General features: G+C 37.7%; 1 protein-coding gene and 1 long non-coding RNA gene across 2 annotated transcripts in view; one reads left to right on the top strand and one right to left on the bottom strand.

The window, feature by feature from the left end:
- Nucleotides 1-4265: 4265 nt before the first annotated feature.
- Nucleotides 4266-18701, bottom strand: LOC131736978 (uncharacterized). The gene is made up of 2 exons (XR_009328582.1): nt 18567-18701; nt 4266-4546 (listed from the first exon to the last, which is right to left on the bottom strand). It is a non-coding gene; the product is annotated as an uncharacterized LOC131736978 (long non-coding RNA).
- Nucleotides 16793-18774, top strand: part of LOC117400198 (neuropilin-1a-like) — a 45711-nt gene continuing 43729 nt past the window's right edge. The window contains exon 1 of the mRNA XM_059023268.1: nt 16793-17220. The gene's annotated coding sequence lies outside the window, so the exon portion shown is untranslated. The remainder of the gene's footprint in view (nt 17221-18774) is intronic.

Here is an 18774-nt window from a genome sequence, read left to right as displayed (position 1 = left end):
TTTATAGCACATTTATTGATGCATTATTAAGCTTTTACAACAGATCCTTAAACTGAAACGTTACCAGAAAAATAAGTATCCGATTTTATATAAAATAGGGTTTAGAGTCCTTTGCTTGACTTCTGCGTTTGTTTGGACAGCTTGATTGAGGCATCAAAAATCCCTCCCTGGGAAGGACTGAGGCAATAACCTAAAATTACTGAAATTTCCGGGAAGATATTCCAATTAGGCCTTGTAGATTGGCTGCTATCTAAATCATTGCAGACGCAATACATTTATCCAAAACTATTTCAACATGCCATCCAAAAGTAGTAATAAATCAACACCATTTCCAAACACCATTTAAATATGTCCAAAATATGTCCAAGTCTATAAATCTATCAGAATTCCTAATATCACAAGTGCTCTCTCTGGCCTGGGCACAAATCAACGCCCAGCCTATCACTCATTCTCCAGAAGTGGGTCTTGATTTTTTGCTCCAGTTTCTGGCTATTTTTCGATTCAGTGCTGTGGTGGGCCAATCTTTCACTTTGACTGTTTCTGAGCAGGGAAACTGCTTAATGTGATCAGTTCCATCATGCATCATCATAGCTGTGCCATTTTCCATGGTAAGGGTCAACAGTGATTTACCAAGCATTAGCGGTTTTAAGCCCACACAACCCATGCAATTGCATGGGGCCCAGGGCAGCAAGGGGCCTCTGTTGTCGTGGCTTAGTTACTATAAAAAAAAAACTTACATTTACCTCAAGTGTGCACCAGAATGAATGACTAGCCATTTTACCGTTCTTTTTATCACACGCCACAAGCCATAAACAGAATAAACATAACGTAATGTTGGGGTTTAAAGCTGCGCACAAGTTTATTTCAGTATGTGCCACGTAACCATGTAACCCACGATTTAAGCAAAAAATGGTAAGACATTTAAAAATAAATACATTTCGACACACTACAAACAAAGTTTGCTTGCACATGTCATCAGTGCTGCAAACTTGAGGAGAATAGTGGATAGGTGTCTCACACGCATAGGGCTGCGTGTTTGAATGAATCTGGAAACAAATTAAAATAAATGCGTTTCCAGCCGTAGCGTTGGGGAGAGAAGCTTTTCTTGCCTGGACGAGAAATTAATAATAAAAAAAACTATTTACTTTCTACAATGTCGCAGGAACGTCTGATTGGACTAGGGCAGATATTGATTGTGCCCCAAATTTGCCGAAAATAGGATTATTCCGCTATAATTGCAGGCTTTATTGCTGCAAAAACAAGAAAGGTTAATTTTCTTGTGGGTGTTTCTAATGTCGTTGTTGCCCTGTTTGAAAGTCATGGTATCATAGTGCAGTATACTGTATTACTGGTAAGAATAGGAAATAGGGGCCCTGGAATCAAGCTTTGCATGGGGCCACCGTTACTGCCTGGAAGCCAACACCCTTGTCGCCTTAGTCCTGGAGAGCTCTATCCATTGCTTGGTGTAACTTCTTTACAGTTTGTACGTATAGGAGAGACCAAGGACTGCAAGAAGGTGGCATCTCTCCAGGGCTACGTTAACCCATAGCGGGTAAGTGTTAGTAAAGCTGCACTGCAGCTTGTCAGTGCTATAGAATCTACAAACTGTATTGCGTAACAGCGATGATGTTCTGTCCCTCAAGACTATTGACAGTTCAGACACTACGAAAAGAGGGATTTCCCCAACACATTTCTAATGGTGATGGTCCTAACAGGGCCGGTATCAAGGGGTTTAAATAGTAGCAAGATAGTATTGGTGGACTGTCAATCAAACACAGATTCGCAAATCACACCTGACTATCTATCTATCTGTCTATCTGGAGGTGGGACAGAGCAAGCGCTCTGGCAATAGGTCAGTGTTAAGGTCATGTGATTGCTCTGCTGGGAGATGTGATACTAAAGGCCTAATTTTGTGAACCATAACAGACCGAAGAGACCTGGACACCCTGATTTGGCGAAACCGTTCCACCTTCCTGCTGTGGGGGGTGTTCTGCTTGTTCGGTCCAACAGCCCAGTCTGCTCAAGGAGCAGTTCCACATGGTGAAACATGGTGGAGCCCCGCAGGTACCGTCATGGACAAAAGGTTTGCATCACCTTCATTTTTTTAGCTTGAGACATAATTAAAAAACATATTATTAACATAATTCAGAGGTTTTATTTAACATCATGTAATCAAAGAAACTACAGAACGATATCGCAAAGTCTACCAAAAGCAGGAGAGGATGAGGTGCGTAAAGGCCGTTTCCCAGGCCAAGCAGGGAGAATGGATGAAATGGGAGTGTGGAACAACGCAAGATCGGCTGGCAAGACCTATGGAAATGGAACAGAGCAGGATCAGTTTCCTCATCAGGTCAACATATGATGTTCTCCCATCACCACAGAACCTAAACCTCTGGGTAGGAGAGGATCCCTCATGTCCTTTGTGTTCATCACCTGCAACATTAAGGCACATTTTGACAGGATGTAGGGTGGCTCTTAGCCAAGGACGGTTTACTTGGCGCCATGACCAGGTGCTGCGATGTTTGGCCTTAGCATTGGAAAACAAGCGTAACATGACCAATAAGTTGCCACCAGTTCCATCAAAAGAATACACACAAAAGACAACATTCCTCCGCCCAGGAGAGCAGAATACATGATTTCCTTTCAAATGATTCCATGTTTACGGAGCCCCTATTATAGAGTTGGTATTTATAGTTTACAATACAAATGAATGCGTGAGGCACATTCCTCTTGAGAGATTCAGGAAGAAAAATTGCCCCAGGTAATGTTGTTTCATCCTACACACCAGGGTGTTTCATTGTTTGTAATTTCACAGTTCATTTTTTTATTACTGTATTGCATATATTAAATCCCTTAACCCTGTCACATGAAGCATACAGAAAGGTGTTATAAGCACTTCCTTCACTTCAAATTTATTCCACCTCTTACAAGACTGATCTAAATCTTCTACCTGATTTATTCTTCCTTCAAAGTAGGTCATTGTGTTTGGAGCAAATGCACAGACTGTTTAAACTTCATTATTGATTAAACCAAACATTATACAATGTCAAGAAAAATTAGCTCTGATTGGTCAGTCTTGCACTAGCCCTGTGATGTTATCCCAGCATAATCACGGATCTAGTCAATACCACAGAATAAATTACACAATTCCTGAAGTGAATTTTACCTTAAACAACAAGACAACTGTGGAAACATTGTTTGGCAAAGAGCATTCAAACACAGCAGCCAGGAGACCAGACAGCACCTCTCAATGAGAGGAAGAAAAAAAAAAAGACACCAGGGGCCGGTTGTACTAAAGGGATCTGATCTCGGATCCGTGCTCAGATGTTGATCCTAGTTGTGTTGTACTAAATGGATCAGTGCTCAATCTGAGCTCCACCCTGATCTTGCTTTTGAGCAAGATCAGAATTTGATCCCACTTTTGAAAAATGGAGGAACTAAACGCAATTTGTTTTATTTGAAACCGTCAGACACGTATAGGTCGGGTTTTTAAAGATAGGCAAAAACCTCTTGAGGTTTTCGGCTAGGAAGAAGACGGTACAGATTAACACTGGGTACCATAATTAAATTAACAGACATGGATGATCCGATAGTTGGGCCAACGACGGAGTGCAGCCATGCCTTACCAACGCTGTTAAAAGTCTGGTTGATTTTTCACAATGGGCAGCTATCAACAAGTAGTCAGGTAAGATAAATCAACCACCAGCCGAGCGATACACTCTGTCTCCGCTGCCATTATATCAAAGATGAATCAATTCATCCACTTTCCTTCAACAAACTTGAACCATACAAAAAAAGCTGGTATAAGAAACTTTACATATGCTACAGCTAACGCCTCCTCCTCTGAAGTCCACCTTCTCGACATTTTGCTTAGTCTGCTCACACGCAAAAAACACTGTATGCGCTCAAATAAATAAATACTGTAAATAAATACTGCGCGCCTGTGCGGCGTGTTCAAACCGGGTCTCTGTCTCCCTGCCTCCATTCCGGTTCTCGCCTGCCTGCTAAAGCAGTGGTAACAACCCGAATCCATCACAAGTAGCCTTTTTAGAAGTTTGATTTTAATAAAACAATTATTTATTAAATGCCTACACAATTGCTTTTGTTTTCAGCCAGAGTACTGTAGTACAGTTTATTTATAAGTTTATTTCTAAGCTACTTGTATTTAAAATGTATTGTCTAAGAATATAAGTAAACAAAGACAGAAATGCAGTTTTTCTATGTATCTTAAGATGCACGCAAATGATAAATGTATCAATGTCATGAATTTTATTAACAAATTCTGTTTCATATATACAATTTTTTTTTTTTCCTGTCCCGGTTTTATTATTGTTGTCAGATACAGTTTTGTAAGTTCTTTTTAAATTTTACCATTTGTCACATACTACTGAACTTATAAAACTGTATCCAACCGCCTGAATATTTAATGCAATTCTGTCCCAGACACGTTTCTTCTGGCCAGGTTTGTGTAACTGCTCCTTGTTAATCCGGATCTGTTCTATCAACAGCAGTGTGGCAGCGTGTGTCCAGCAGTGCTGTTCACTCCCTAGAAGAAGAAAAACAATTACAACCAGTAAATCCATATTACAAAACTTTACAGTACCGGTAGTTATAATGGCACACATATAGATACTGAAAATGACTACAACGGAAAAGCAAGGTTGACCACTGTGTGGTCCAGTGGTTAAAGAAACGGGCTTGTAACCAAGAGGTCCCCGGTTCAAATCCCACCTCAGCCACTGACTCATTGTGTGACCATGAGCAAGTCAATTAACCTCCTTGCGCTCTGTCTTTCGGGTGAGACGTAGTTGTAAGTGACTCTGCAGCTGATGCATAGTTCACCCACCCTAGTCTCTGTAAGTCGCCTTGGATAAAGGCGTCTGCTAAATAATAATAATATTCATTTTTGTGACGACATGTGTATTAAAAAGGCAACAAAAAATTACATACCACTCTTTAAATTATGCGTTTGTGATTAAATAAAATATGACACATACATTTTCTATACACAATAACTGTAGGCTACGTCCGCTCACACTGATTACTGATGAAAAATGCTCAGGAGCGCTCTGAGCAGCTCAGCAGGAGCGGAACTGATTAATTTACTGAGCCGCTCTGAGCAGCTCACTAAGGCCCTGTCCACACTATGCCTTTAAACCGTATTAGTTGCATTTAAGCCGGCTTAAAAGTGCTAAATACGGTTTGCGTCCACACTACGCAGCATTTAATACCGTACTCGAGAACCGGACTCGAGACCACCTCAGGAGGTAGTCTCGAGTGCGGTTCTAATTAGATCGCATCAGGTAGTGCGGTTTATCAGAAGTGTGGATGCTGTAATACCGAACTACATTTTTTGTGTATCCTCCAATATCCCAAAATGCTTTGTGGTATGTTTGGCGAAATACTCTGAGCAGGTGCCCGAAGGAGTTGCTATCACTGTACACTCCGCACTAGGTATTCATTTTTATGCTTCAAAAAATCTTCCAGGACATCTCTGTTAAACTAGTGGGGAAAATCGTATTTTTCTTGAATCGTACTTGTACTTGCTAAAGGCATAGTGTGGACAGGGCCTACTCTGATAGAAATGAAGCATCCACGAAACGACAAACCAACTAGGCAGTCAAAGTGTTTTTGTTTTGTTTTTTTGACTGGGTGAGCGAGAGTAACACAAATAGACTTGAAAACTGTCACAATAGAACACCTTAATACAGTTCTACGACAATGTTATGTCTCTCAGAAATAGCTCCCGAGAGCTGTATGGAGTTACGTAGGGCTCAGAGCAGGCTTAGTTAAACAGACAAATGAACCGCTGCTGAGCCGTAACATTAATTAGAATGTCATAGTTAATATTTTACTACAGTTGTACATGGAAAACTATTGTATTAGGTGGAATGTTATTTCCACATTTGTCTAATTAAAATCACTTTGTGGTCCAATCGCACCCTACAAATTCGATTATCGTATTTATCAACAATAATCGATGCATTGACGTTTCATTTTTCAAAATAAAGACCAAACATTTGTTTAAAAAAAAAAGATCCAATAACTAAAAACACATTTGTGTATAATAGCTCAACAAAAAGACACAACTTATTATAAAAAGAGAAATACAAAAGGACTTAACAACTGAAAAGAATATGCATGCGTCCGTATCAGATGTCCCTTTAACATTGTAATAATAATAAAAATACTATATTTTAACAGAAGTAATATCTATCTGAACTATGGTTATTCGTTACTGTTACCATTTTAAATCCAAAAGCAAAGCAAAACATTTGAATTCATCTCACAAATCCTGACTAAATTTAACTATCGTACTACATTCAGCTTCTTTTTATATAATATTACCATGCAAAAACAACATCCTTTGAAACAAAAGAAGGTAAATCGGTAGATTTAATAGATTTAAAAAACAAACAAACAAATTGCCTTAATTTTTAAATCAAGAAAACGTGAATACAATAGGCCTACTTTTGATTTGACTTGTCCAACATGAACGTAGAGGCCTAAAGTGTGTATCCTAGCAACGCGCTATTCTACCGTACTATCACTAAAAGAAGCGCACTTTCACACACTCAATGTTTTAATGCAAACCGGCAACAGGAGACTTCAAACTGGTTTCTAATTTGATGCATCGATTAATTGTTGAACCCCTAGAAATTAGACTTATTTGGTATTTTTACAGCGTGAGCCATTGTACAATAGGAATAATGCACTCCAGGTTGTGTGTTGTGCAGGGATGACATCACTTCTCGGGTGTTGGACGCACTTGGCCAGCGTCCTCGTGCCCAGCCACCCGAGGCGTGATGTTATCCCAGCACAACACATGCCCTGTCGTGCATTATTCCTTTAGTATATAACAGTATTATATCCCTAGGTAAAATAACAGCACCTGTGAAGCATTTCTTTAAGAGTTTAGCAAATATCAGCTATTTGTTAACACAGGAATCTAAAATTAGCCTTTTCATTTTATAAACATACATGATTATTTTGGATCTCAGTTAGCCTTTTATGTTATTTAACTGTGATATCTTAATATGCTTTTCTGGTAGAAAAAAAAATCACACAATTAAAACAAATTGTATCCAGAACTAATTCTAGTTCCACAAGTCAACTTGTTTTACAAGGTACTAGGGCTGTATTTCCAAAGCATTTACTCCGGTCTTTAAATAAGTTTTTTTTTTTTTTATAGAACTACAACCACACCTAACTAAGTTATATTGCAAGTTCTTATAAGCACGCTTAAGGCAATTTCTATCTAATGGGGTTTTTTTTGTCTCCTTTTAAAATTAAAGACTGGAGGAAATGCTTTGAAAATAGGGCCTATGTTTTTTTCTTTTTTATCAAAAAGCCATCCTGTTTTTCTGTTAACTCAGCAATGTGACATATTTGCCTATGTTACGGCCTAGCTTAAATAAGGTTGTCCCTCCATGTTAGGATTGAGACACGATGAAGCCAGTGGGCTTGGTCGCCTGACGTTCCACTACGAGCCCCTGCTTATATTGCCTGGAGAAACACAGCGGAGGTCTTCAACTGTGGATACTTTTAGTTTCTAAACATTCACAAGCTATAAGTTCATGGATAAGACTTCTTTAATGTCTTAATGAGACAGCTGTCAGCCTAAGGCCTATAACAGGGTAGATACATACAGTACAGTTCCTAAATAAGCCTAATAAAATACACCAACTATATATTAAAAAGACATACACTTTTACAAGATAAGATCATTTATTCACAGAGAAACAGAGCCACAAATGCGGGGTACAAGAAAAAAGCTGCACACAACCCGCTGATAATATTTTCACGTATACATACATATTCAATGAATCTGTTGTGTTCCAGACGATCTTAACAAATTCAAGGCTTCATATGGAGCCCTGCCTCTTTTCATTTGTCTTGCTGGAGACACATATTTGTCTGAAGTGTGCACTTTGACATTCTGAGATGGAGCTGCTGTTACAATACCAGATATTGACAGCTACATTAATATGAGCTTTAACACACCATACTCCAAGACCTGAGGCAGCTCGGCATTTCTCTGATCTAATTAACTCAGCTGGAAATATATGTAATTTATAGCTGTGGATCAGAAACAAAAATGGTATTGACCTCATCAGGCACATTTTTTTTTTCTTTGTATATAACACGCTTCACAGTTGCGTAACAGCAAACGTATATCGTAACAGGCTGATTTGTACGGCTGAAAAGTATTCGCTTTAATTACCTTTATTTAAGGTTATCTTAAGATTAGGTGCTACCTGGCAACATGAAAAGTGAGTGATAAGGACAAGACAACAGTTTTAAGTTTGATACAGCAAAGTTGCCTCAAACTAGGTCTCCCAGTCTCCTGGAACCAGGTTTCTAGCCTGAAAAATTGGCTTTGTGTTCCCTCAGCTTTCGAAGCACTCCCGCTTGGAGTGCAGGGTGCGAATTGCCTGTCTTGACTGGTTTTCAATCTGCTGATCGGAAAGAAGATTGCATCGGTGAGAAAGTCAAATTTGGTTTAAAAAACAGGAACAAAATACAATATTGTAATTTTACAAATATAAAAAGCAACCTAAACTGCACTAGTTATAAAATATTAATTCCGTATTGACGGCTGCATTGCCGATACTGAATTTCAGAATCCAGATGTTACAGGTAAAGTGACCCAGGCCACAATTCAATTGACTTTATCGCGTTAGAGAAAAAATGTAATCCATGTATTTAATAAATTGAGCAATTTATTTAACAATGCTTAGTGCATACCAGTACAGTATATTTTTGCCCCCAATGTTTTTTCGCAGAATTGGGCCCCATCTATATATTAAAGCAACACAGTTCCAAGTGTCACAGTCTTCCTTGTTCTTAATATTACAGGTCCAATATTACAGGTAGGCCTACATTCCAAAGCTGTGCCCCTGGGTGAAACATTTATTATTCCTTGCCCATTGTTTGCAAACTCTCAGGCTCAGATTTATAAAAGGATTGCGCATGTTTTACGAGCGTAAAACGGGCGCTGAGCGTTCCGAATTCTTGGGTGGGATTTATAAAACACACGCAATGGCATAAACACGCAATTAAGATGTGATTTGCGGGGGACAATGTCTCTGTGCTATTTAGCCCTTGATGCATATGTAATGCTGTATATGCATATGTAATTCAGGGCGTTTCTGAACAAAACCGTTAAAATTGAGAGGGGATTATCCAAATGAAGTATATTAAATATTCTGTCTAATTTATTAAAGCTGGTCTCGTATTTGCTTGATTATTTTAAGAACTCTGAAAAGCAGGCGTTAATTTGCCGCAGTCAGACAGTAGGCCTAGGCTACAAGGCAAGATGATGTAGAAGAGTTGTCAGCAGCTAGAAGGAGACATCGTTTTCAAGGACATTTAATAACATTTTTCAAATATAGCTAATTTTTTAACGCTTCTGATCAAGTCAATTTGTAAATTACGATTTATAATACCGGTACCGTATTGTTTTGCAAACTCCAATTTTCATTACGTTTCATAGTTTACATGTCAAAACAGAAAGTCTGCAAATAGAGAATATAGAATCCATGTAAAAAAAGGTTCTTAGAAGCACCTTAAAAGGTCTCCCCATGGTGGCAAAGCAAGGTTCTAACGAGAGCCTTTACTTCTAGAGTGCAGGCATTATTAAAAGAACGGTGGAGGAGATTAAGAAAAGATGGAACGATATTCCGAGGCGCACGAAAGAAAAAGTCTCATATACAATGAGGGCTCATCCTACTATTTTTTGTAATATGGCATTCTGGTATTTAACAATACTGGTTCAGGCAGTACTGTTAAATTCGAGTTGGAAAGAAAACGGTAAAAAAAAAAAATTAAAAAAGGACAGAGGGACAGATGACGCAGTTAGTTTGTAGCTTGAGCAAATACAGTTTTTCGACCATAGATATATCATACAAATATGCTTTAAAATCATACATAGAGTAAGAAATACAGACAAACATAATAGGAGCGTTGTAAATGCATAAGACTTTAAGAAGATATAAGTCGTAGTTAAACTGAAGACTTCGTATGAAACTGTATTGTTGCTGAATATATTGCTGTGCAACAATGGAAGGGTTATCCACCCGTTTGACTGCCATGGAGGTAAGTAAACTTATTATTTCTAAAGTTTGAAAAGTCTATACGCCTGGAATTATTCTATACGAAATAAGAAGTTGAACTAATATGCGAAGCACAGTAACTGGATGATGCATCGTAATGTATAAGCAACCTAGACTGGAAACTCTGAAGTGGTACATTTGTTTATTAAGAAGCCACCACACATTCCATATCTTATTCCTTTCTCCTGGTGATGTATTTTGAGCTTGTAACACATCTTCATGTATTACAAGTACTGCTTGTACCAAAATCTCCACTTCCATATTGGTAAATTTCAGTTTTCACTTCTGAGCATCCTCATCACCATGGCTAGTACCAGGCTGAGGTCTTTGTGTGCCATTCCTTTTCTTTTGGAATGTGTAGCCTACACGCGCAGGGTTGACCCAAACCCGCTATTTATAGGTGTGTAATTTTCCACCGTTAATTGCGGTGAGGTGTTTAAATTGGTTGATTGCAGAATCGCCTGCTTTACCTAATTAGTCTTATAAAAAAAATAGGTCGTTATTTTGACGCGGACTGCGGCCGTACTGAACACGCACATTACGTGGCTTTTTGCTATCAGTTTTTCCCCTTTATAAATTTGGGCCTCAGTCCCTGTACCTGCTTGGTAATAAAATGCAAGGCAGCAGGTAAGCATTCCCAGTGAAACGGAAGGAAATCTATCTTTGGATACTGTGCTTAGTTTCTGGCGAGCATGATAAATGCTTCATGCTTCTCAGTTGAAAAATTAGGGGTTTAATGACCAATCATTAAACATGAAAACATTGTCTTTGAATAATTAAAGGGGTTATTATTTGCAAGTCAGACTTTTGCTTTGTGTGTGTGTGTGTGTGTGTTTGTGTGTGTGTGTGTGATCTTACTGTCCCAGATTCTCCCAATGTGTTTCTTGACAAAGGGGCATTGCTATAATAATTATGACACTGCTTGAATGATCAGTGCTAAGAAATACAATGTACAATTGCATCCTAAAACAGTTTGTACAGCCTTTCATGTTCACAACAACAGTTCCCAGTAAAATTCTTTAAGTGTTTTTTTTTTTCTTTCTTGATTGTCACTGGCAAAGACTGATCTTGACTGACTGGTTATAGACATGCACGTGACACAGACCGATGAGGTGCTGGCTCTAGAAATCTGTCCACAGACTAACAAAGTACAGAACAGCATGTCCCAAAGGTCTACATTAAGAAACACTGTATAAGTATAAATGATAAGCCACGTAAGAGTTAATGTAGCCTGATTAGGTACACAGATTTCTGTAACTTGCTTTTAATGCAAAATGCTTGTGATGCAAAGTGTTGTGTTCTAGTTCTTTGAGATGTGTAAATTCCAGTCCTAATTAGAACAAAGCAAACACACTCACAGCATTCTCCTCTCATTATTAATGCAAGACCTATCAGTCTTCCTACGTGTCCCTGGAGGATCCTTCATTTTATTTTGCTGTGATATGCATATTTATTTTCATTTCCTAACCGCTCGTGCTAAATGTCATGGTAACTGATTCATTTCTTAATTAAGTCTTTATTTTTAATTTTTTTTGTATTTATGTTTTTCTTTTTCTTTTTTGGCTTGAGTGTAGGTCCCTGGGTTTTTTTTTTTTTCTTGTCATGCCGTACGAACATCATACTGCACTGTGTATTTGGAAGTGTTTTTCTTTCTTTATAATTACTACAAATGTGTTTTCTTCTCCTATTAATTCTGTTCACATTTCATTACACCTCACTGAAATCTCACAGGAGACAAACTGCTTCAGGCAGAATTGCCTCTGACCCATATCTAGTAAAATCCCCAAAGTGAACACAAGAGAACGCGAAATGCAGACTGCGTGCTTCTAAACTATACAAGCCTGCCTAGATATTAATGTTTCAACTTGAGATAAGAGAACATTTTAGTGCATCACTTCTTCTAACACATGTACACAAAAGCAAAAAGGAAATCGAAACAATGAAACAATAGAAATACATTAAAAATTAAAATGCTGGAATGGGGTAAGCAGGTCTTTGGGACAAGTGGACCACACAGGTTCAAATTCTAATGAAAATAAATACATTTATTCAAGTGGCTAATATATAATCATTTAATACTGAAGTTAACAATATGATCTGCATGATCCATAGGCTTATTCTGCCCGCTGTTCATTTTGTTTACTCAATTCTATATACTGTGCACTGTACCGAGCATGTACTGTATATTGGCAACACACTGTATTTACTGTTTATATTATTTATGTATCCCTTTGTTCTTCAAAGTTACTGGTTCCATTTATGTTAGCCATCATGAGCTTTGTTTTTGTAGTTATTTTTATGGATACACAAATGAGGTCCACAATGAAAAGTACATCAGTGCTGATCAGCCTTCCTCAACATATCCTCCCACTGGTCCCATGCAATGTGTACTCGAGAGAGAGAGATCAGCAAATGACTCCTGGTTTGCACAGGAGCACAGCAGACTGATGCAGCACACCACTGAGTAGGGTTGTGTTATTCCTCCTTGCAAGCCTATGGCCTGAAACCTGAGTTTTTACACTGTTCCTTGTTTTATTTCAAAGACAGTGGACTGCATTCTCAAAGATATTTACTGCGCTTGAATTGTCATTAGTGCAATTCTTTTTTGCTAACATTATTGTTTGAGTTTTTCTGATTTGGAATACTTTTCAGAATCTATTCCATTGATCTAAACATTGGTAGATCTTAATACCTTTGCATTTCAAATAAATTCTAACTACTACCCAAAGTCTTTTGTGTTGTAACAGACAGAAATACATTAATTAAGCTCACTTGCACTGTCAACATTGTTAGTTGTCTTTAAAGAGCCATGTTTGAATGATTTCAGTGGTAGTTTACTCTATTCAGATCAAATGTACATTCAAATGTACAGGTTGTATTTGTAAATGTATGTCAGTACATTTAAACAAGTTATATTTCTAAATTAAACTGTCACATGTTACTACTGCATAATATGAAAATGGAAGGTACTTTAGAATTAACATTTATCTTGCCTTTGTCTTTTTTCGCCTCAATTTATTTGTTGTCTCTTTATTAGTGTGTATTATATCGAGGGGAAGAAATTCATATGAAAAAAAGAAATAAAAAGAAATTAAACACAATCTGTACTTTGCAAAAATGGGCCTCTTTTGTGTGATGCTAATTATTCTACATGTATATTATTAAAGGTTATTGTAAATATGTTGAGACATTATCAGATTTAAGTAACTGTTATAAAGCCTTTCCCATTTTCTTTCTTTCAGATAGTAGAGCCTCTCCAAAAATAGCTAATGCCATTTTTCCAATCTCACTATTATACTGCTGTTATTAGTCAAATGTCATAAGGCCTGTTAAAAGACTTTGCTGTAAAGCCATTAATTGTAATCTCTTTATTCCGAGTACATATCTAGACATGCAAAAAAAGTCTTGTAGAGAACAACCTTATTTAAACTGAGTCTTTAGACTATGATGAGAAATTAAATCAGCTTTTTATATAATATGAAAAAGAAAAAAATAGATACCTTCATATAACTCTGCATGGAGGTAATTCACATCTGGTTGCCAGTGACAAACTACAGCAGAGCTCAGACTTTTTGGCTTGTTAGAAGATGATTAAGAGAGACCAGTGAGATACAAAGGCTTTCACCTCAAAATATAATAAAAAGGTAATGAATTTGCAATGTCATCTGTTGCAGTGTATGTGAGTTTGACTGGACCCTTGAAACACACAGAGAGGTGTGGATAACGCACCCCCCTGGCTGGCCTGTTCTCTGCAGGGTCGTCTCTCTGAGTTAGGGGAGTGTGTGCTGATCACAATCAGGAGACGTGTGAAAGGGAGACCAGCTCTTCCATTGTAAAGATAAAGTGATGAGACAACTCAATTATGCATGAAAAAATAAATAAATAAAACAATCCTAAGCAAAACAAAAACAAAAAACTTGGAAAGATGGAGGTGTTTTGTGGTTATTATTCAAATTGATTGCCTACATTTGAATAAGAAACATTATTCATGAATTGCCTATAAAAATATATTTTCTTATTGCAAGAAAACGCTTGCAATAAGATGATGGAACGAGTTGTATGGTTCTGTTGCAGGAAATGTTGGTGGTTTATTAACTGCTGTAGCTTGTAAGTTCTATATAAGGAACAACAAGGTGGAATGTATATGAAAATGTATTGATATAGTGGGTAACATTCCACGGACAGTTGAAATTGGTTTCGTTTGCTCGGGGCCAGGAGATGGCCCTGCATAGCAGAGTGTTCTTGAACATTCTGTTGGGTACATCCCATGTTATCAGATAAGAAGTATGGTAATCATTGGAGGAGCCTGGGCGAGGCTGTGTGCTGGTGGCTATAAATATCAAAATGAAAAGTGGGATTCTTTGTAGTTCTCTGTACCGTGGAGGGGTACCCAATCTGCTGAATGCAATGGTATTGTAATGCTGTGAAGATTTCTGCTTGAGTAAAAACTACTCTGCTGAAACCCAATTAAAGTAATAGACTTTGTTAAGTTTTCTTACAAGATGGTAAAACACCTACACCTTCTGCTATCAGGACGTGTCTGGTTAGTGTATCTCAATCTAGTGCTTAGACGCTGCTCTCTCTGCTGGTGTCTGTCTGTTTCCAGGGCACCGTGGAAACAAGACCTTTCATCTCCGGGGGCTACCCTGGTGTGCTGAGAATGCTGTAAATAAATGCATGCATATTTTATGGTTTAGGATATCTTTTTTTATTATTTTGTTTATTTGATCTGCCTGTATTTAGTCTCAATAACAAAATTCAATTAGGACTATATGAGTAAAGGCACTGGCAACAAACTGAACCTTTTTTTCTTAAGTCTTGAACAATTTTTCAACAACTGCATACTAATTAAGTGATTAGAGATACTAAAAGAAACTTAATAGTTGTAGATAATATATAAGTGAAGAATTTGAAAGGCAAGCGCATCCCAACACACACACACACACACACACACACACACACACACACACATATATACACCATCATTTTTGGTAAATAATAAATAGACCTTTTGAATTAATGAATAAAACAGATATTGATTTGTGTTTAAAAGTCTGTATTTAGTGTTTCCAGTCCACAATAGCTACAGTGTACTTTTGTGTTTGTTTTCAGGTATCTGGGTATGAAAATACAGTCAACCTCAGTTAACTCGACACCCCACGGGGATGCCATTTAGTGTTGACTTATCCAAGGTGTCCAGTTAACCACGTGGTGCACATGAGCCATGGCATTAACATGCATATAAGTAACAGAGCTCACACGTTTACAGTATTTACAGGTTTATTTTTAGTTAAATGTCCTCATGAAAACGGTTGGAAGAACTGCAAGTAATGATGCATATATTAGCCCAAATATGGAGAAAATTCTGGACCAAGACTGTCTGTCGAATTAAGCTAAGGTGTCTAGTTATCCACCAGTAGAGTGAACCGAGGTTGGCTGTACTTTATTAAAAATGCTATTAAATGATAAATGTGTATTGTTAATGTTGCTCCTAAAGTATTTTTTTCCCTTAATAATAGTATTAATGTGTTAAAATTAGATATCACGAAAGGAAATAAAAGGATCCCAAATACAACCACATACTAATGATATAGGCTGCTACGCATTTAAACGCATATCCAGCACATTAGTAATGCTTGTTCTGCTGTAGTTAACTCAGTTTAGACACATGGAAAGCCACAAACATGTATATAAACAGAACGGGACACTTAAAATAATTATTATACATTAATAAATTCGTTGTTTTGTTAAGTCTACCTTACCAACATCACTTGCCAACTGTCATAGTATCAATTATTTATTATACCATACCTGCCTACTGGCATAAGCACTAATGAAACTGGCAGTATAGGGTTACGCAGTATGTCTGATAGCTTGACAAAAGATTTCCTGTAGCTTAGCAAAACAGAATGTGCACACATTTTATTTTATTTTATTTTTTGGTCGTAACTACACACTTAAAGAACACCACAAGTGTTTTTCTTTCAGTTAATGACTGAAACACCGTTCTCGTTATTCCCATAGGACTCCGTGCCACTGCAACAAATGACATCGGCACATGCAGGTGTGAAAAGTCTGTCTCGTGTAATGAATGTGGACACGAAGCGTATACCTTCCACACATGCATTCATCAAGCTTAGGACGACACTGAAATTAAACTGACGAAAATAGAACTGGTTAAAAAGGAATAAAACGTGGGCGGGGACAGAAAAAAGGGTAAACAATAATAAATAAACTGGAAAATAAAAATAATACATTGAGAAACCAGGATTCTAGCCTTACTGACCGTAAGGTTCCACTTAGGCTACCATACTCGGTAGACTAGGCTTGTGCATAACAATAATAGCATAGCTAACAATAGTCGAAAAGGGAGACAACGAGAAATGAAAATGGTCAAAAACTTGACCAAGAAACAATACTATAGCCTGCTACTGTATTTAATTAGGTAGTCGGTTCAGGGTTGGATTTACAAGCTTCGCTGAAACAGACAAACTTTTCCTTAAAATAAAAAAAAAGGCTTCAGTAAGCTATATCATTTTTGTTCTACCAAAAGCCAAACCAGCCCCCAGCCGCTGAACTGTCAGTTTGGTCAATCACTTTACTGTCGAGGGTGCGTCAAACTCAGGCTAGCGAAACCAGGAGTCAACGAACTCCTTTTGAGTCTCTCACTGCAAGCGCATCTCATTGTAAGTGGCTGAAGAAGGCTTACTTATTTTTCTCTTCGGTTATTTAAAAAAATACCTTTTATTTACGCGGCTGAAATCTTTCGACAAACCCTTGTGTGCGATCCAATATCACAGCGGCGTGGCTCAAACTTCTTTACTAAATCTTGGGGAGCGACACAGCAGCTTCGACGACAGCTGACTGTAACAATTACACTGTGTGCGATCTGATCCTGGGAGAAAGCATAGAGAAATAAGGAAAAGAGACTGCATGCGCCGTCATCAGCAAAGACCCTCCCTACTTTGGCTGTTTCTCCCTTTGTAGTTTTAGCTGCTTCGCCTGTGAAGGATTGCTTCATTAGACGTCCCATCCACAGATATCGATTAATACACAATTCCGTATAGAACAAATCTGGATGCAGTCATTGATCGGAGCTGTAAAGGTAAAGTAACATGTAGCCTATGTATGTATGTATGTATGTATGTATGTATGTATGTATGTATGTATGTATGTAAAGGTGTGTGTGTGCATTTTATTTGCTTACATGGTGTGCATGGTCGGATATATTGGTTACATAGTAATTATGAAACTGGGCTTCTGTGAAAAGGTGTTTTTAAGGTATCAATTGTGTTTATATTGGTAATTGTATCACTGCATAGTCCAATGTATGACCTCGTTACTTAGCTTCTATTAAATGTTCCACTTCTTTATTTTTTACGGATCACAGCCTATTGATATGTTATCCGTTCTCTAAAGATGCGCTGCACCTTCATTTGTCTGATCGGTGTAGACCTCATCTCCTACTGTTTGCTCATAGATAACAGTATCTAGATTAAAGGGACGAGATTTGGCTGTAGAATGATATATGCTCTTGTCGGATTCAGATCTTTTCTGATACTCTGAAAAATGATTGAAACTTTGTTAATCTGCGTTTACACAGCAGCCATCACAAAATTACTGATTCGCTGAAAAAAATTAATAAAGATCCAGCGACTACAGAGTACAGGCCTATTTAATTAAGTCTGATACCCGATGCAGATGTGCATGTCATGCCGTGTCAATTTCATTTTCGCGTAACTTCTCTTATGCTGCAAGAGAGAGAAAACTGAGTTTAGTGAGTATTTAAATATAAAGGAAGATCTTTGACAGTCAATACCTTTCAAGTTCCTTGGTATCTGAACATCAAAACACGATGTGTTGAGTAAAGTGTTCACTTCCTATTACTTTGTTTGACGCGAGTTAAAACGAAGTATATGGCCACACGTTTTGCATCAGGCTATAGAATTAATACAATTTGCTTCATAACGTCGAATAAAACCTGCTAAATAACGTTACGTTAACATATTGAATTGCATACCGCTTTGTAGTTATCCATATGCTTAATGAAAAATTGACAAAATTTGAAAAAATGTGACATTTCGAAATCCAGCATATTGTACAACTATGATGGCAATATAATTGTGTAGTTTCTTTGATTACATGATGTTAAATAAAACCTCGATTTTTTTATTTTTTTTTAAATTATGTCTCAATCCTAAATTTCTAGGCGATGCTAATCTGTTGGACATAGCTGTAGAGTGGTAGGTGTAACGAACCCAGCAGGCTAGTCTACTTTACAGAAATTGTTAACAGTATTATACAATACAATGTGGTAGACTTTCTGATTATCAAGCAGCGTTTCCAATGCTATAGTTTATCACTGAGGACAAGATGAAAGTGCCTGGCTGTTGTCACTCATGTCTGTTTATGATCAGTAGAAGAGAGGGGGCTAGAGAGAGAGAGAGATACCTACGTGTCTCCTCTTCATGCAGCAGCCACTAAATAAAGCGAGTCTTCTCGTTTTTAACAAGGAGGGCTTCTCCGGTCAGTTTTGCATATGTCGCAATCAAACCAATCACTAATCCCTCTGAAGAGTCCAGTTTTAACAGCCAGCCAGGGCACAGCAGGAGAAAAAAAAAGTCGTCGTTATTTAGGGGAGTATCGCTTGCTTTAAATC

This window comes from Acipenser ruthenus, chromosome 4, assembly GCF_902713425.1.
Source record: "Acipenser ruthenus chromosome 4, fAciRut3.2 maternal haplotype, whole genome shotgun sequence".
Lineage (NCBI taxonomy): Eukaryota > Metazoa > Chordata > Actinopteri > Acipenseriformes > Acipenseridae > Acipenser > Acipenser ruthenus.
This window is presented reverse-complemented; position numbering and strand designations above follow the sequence as displayed.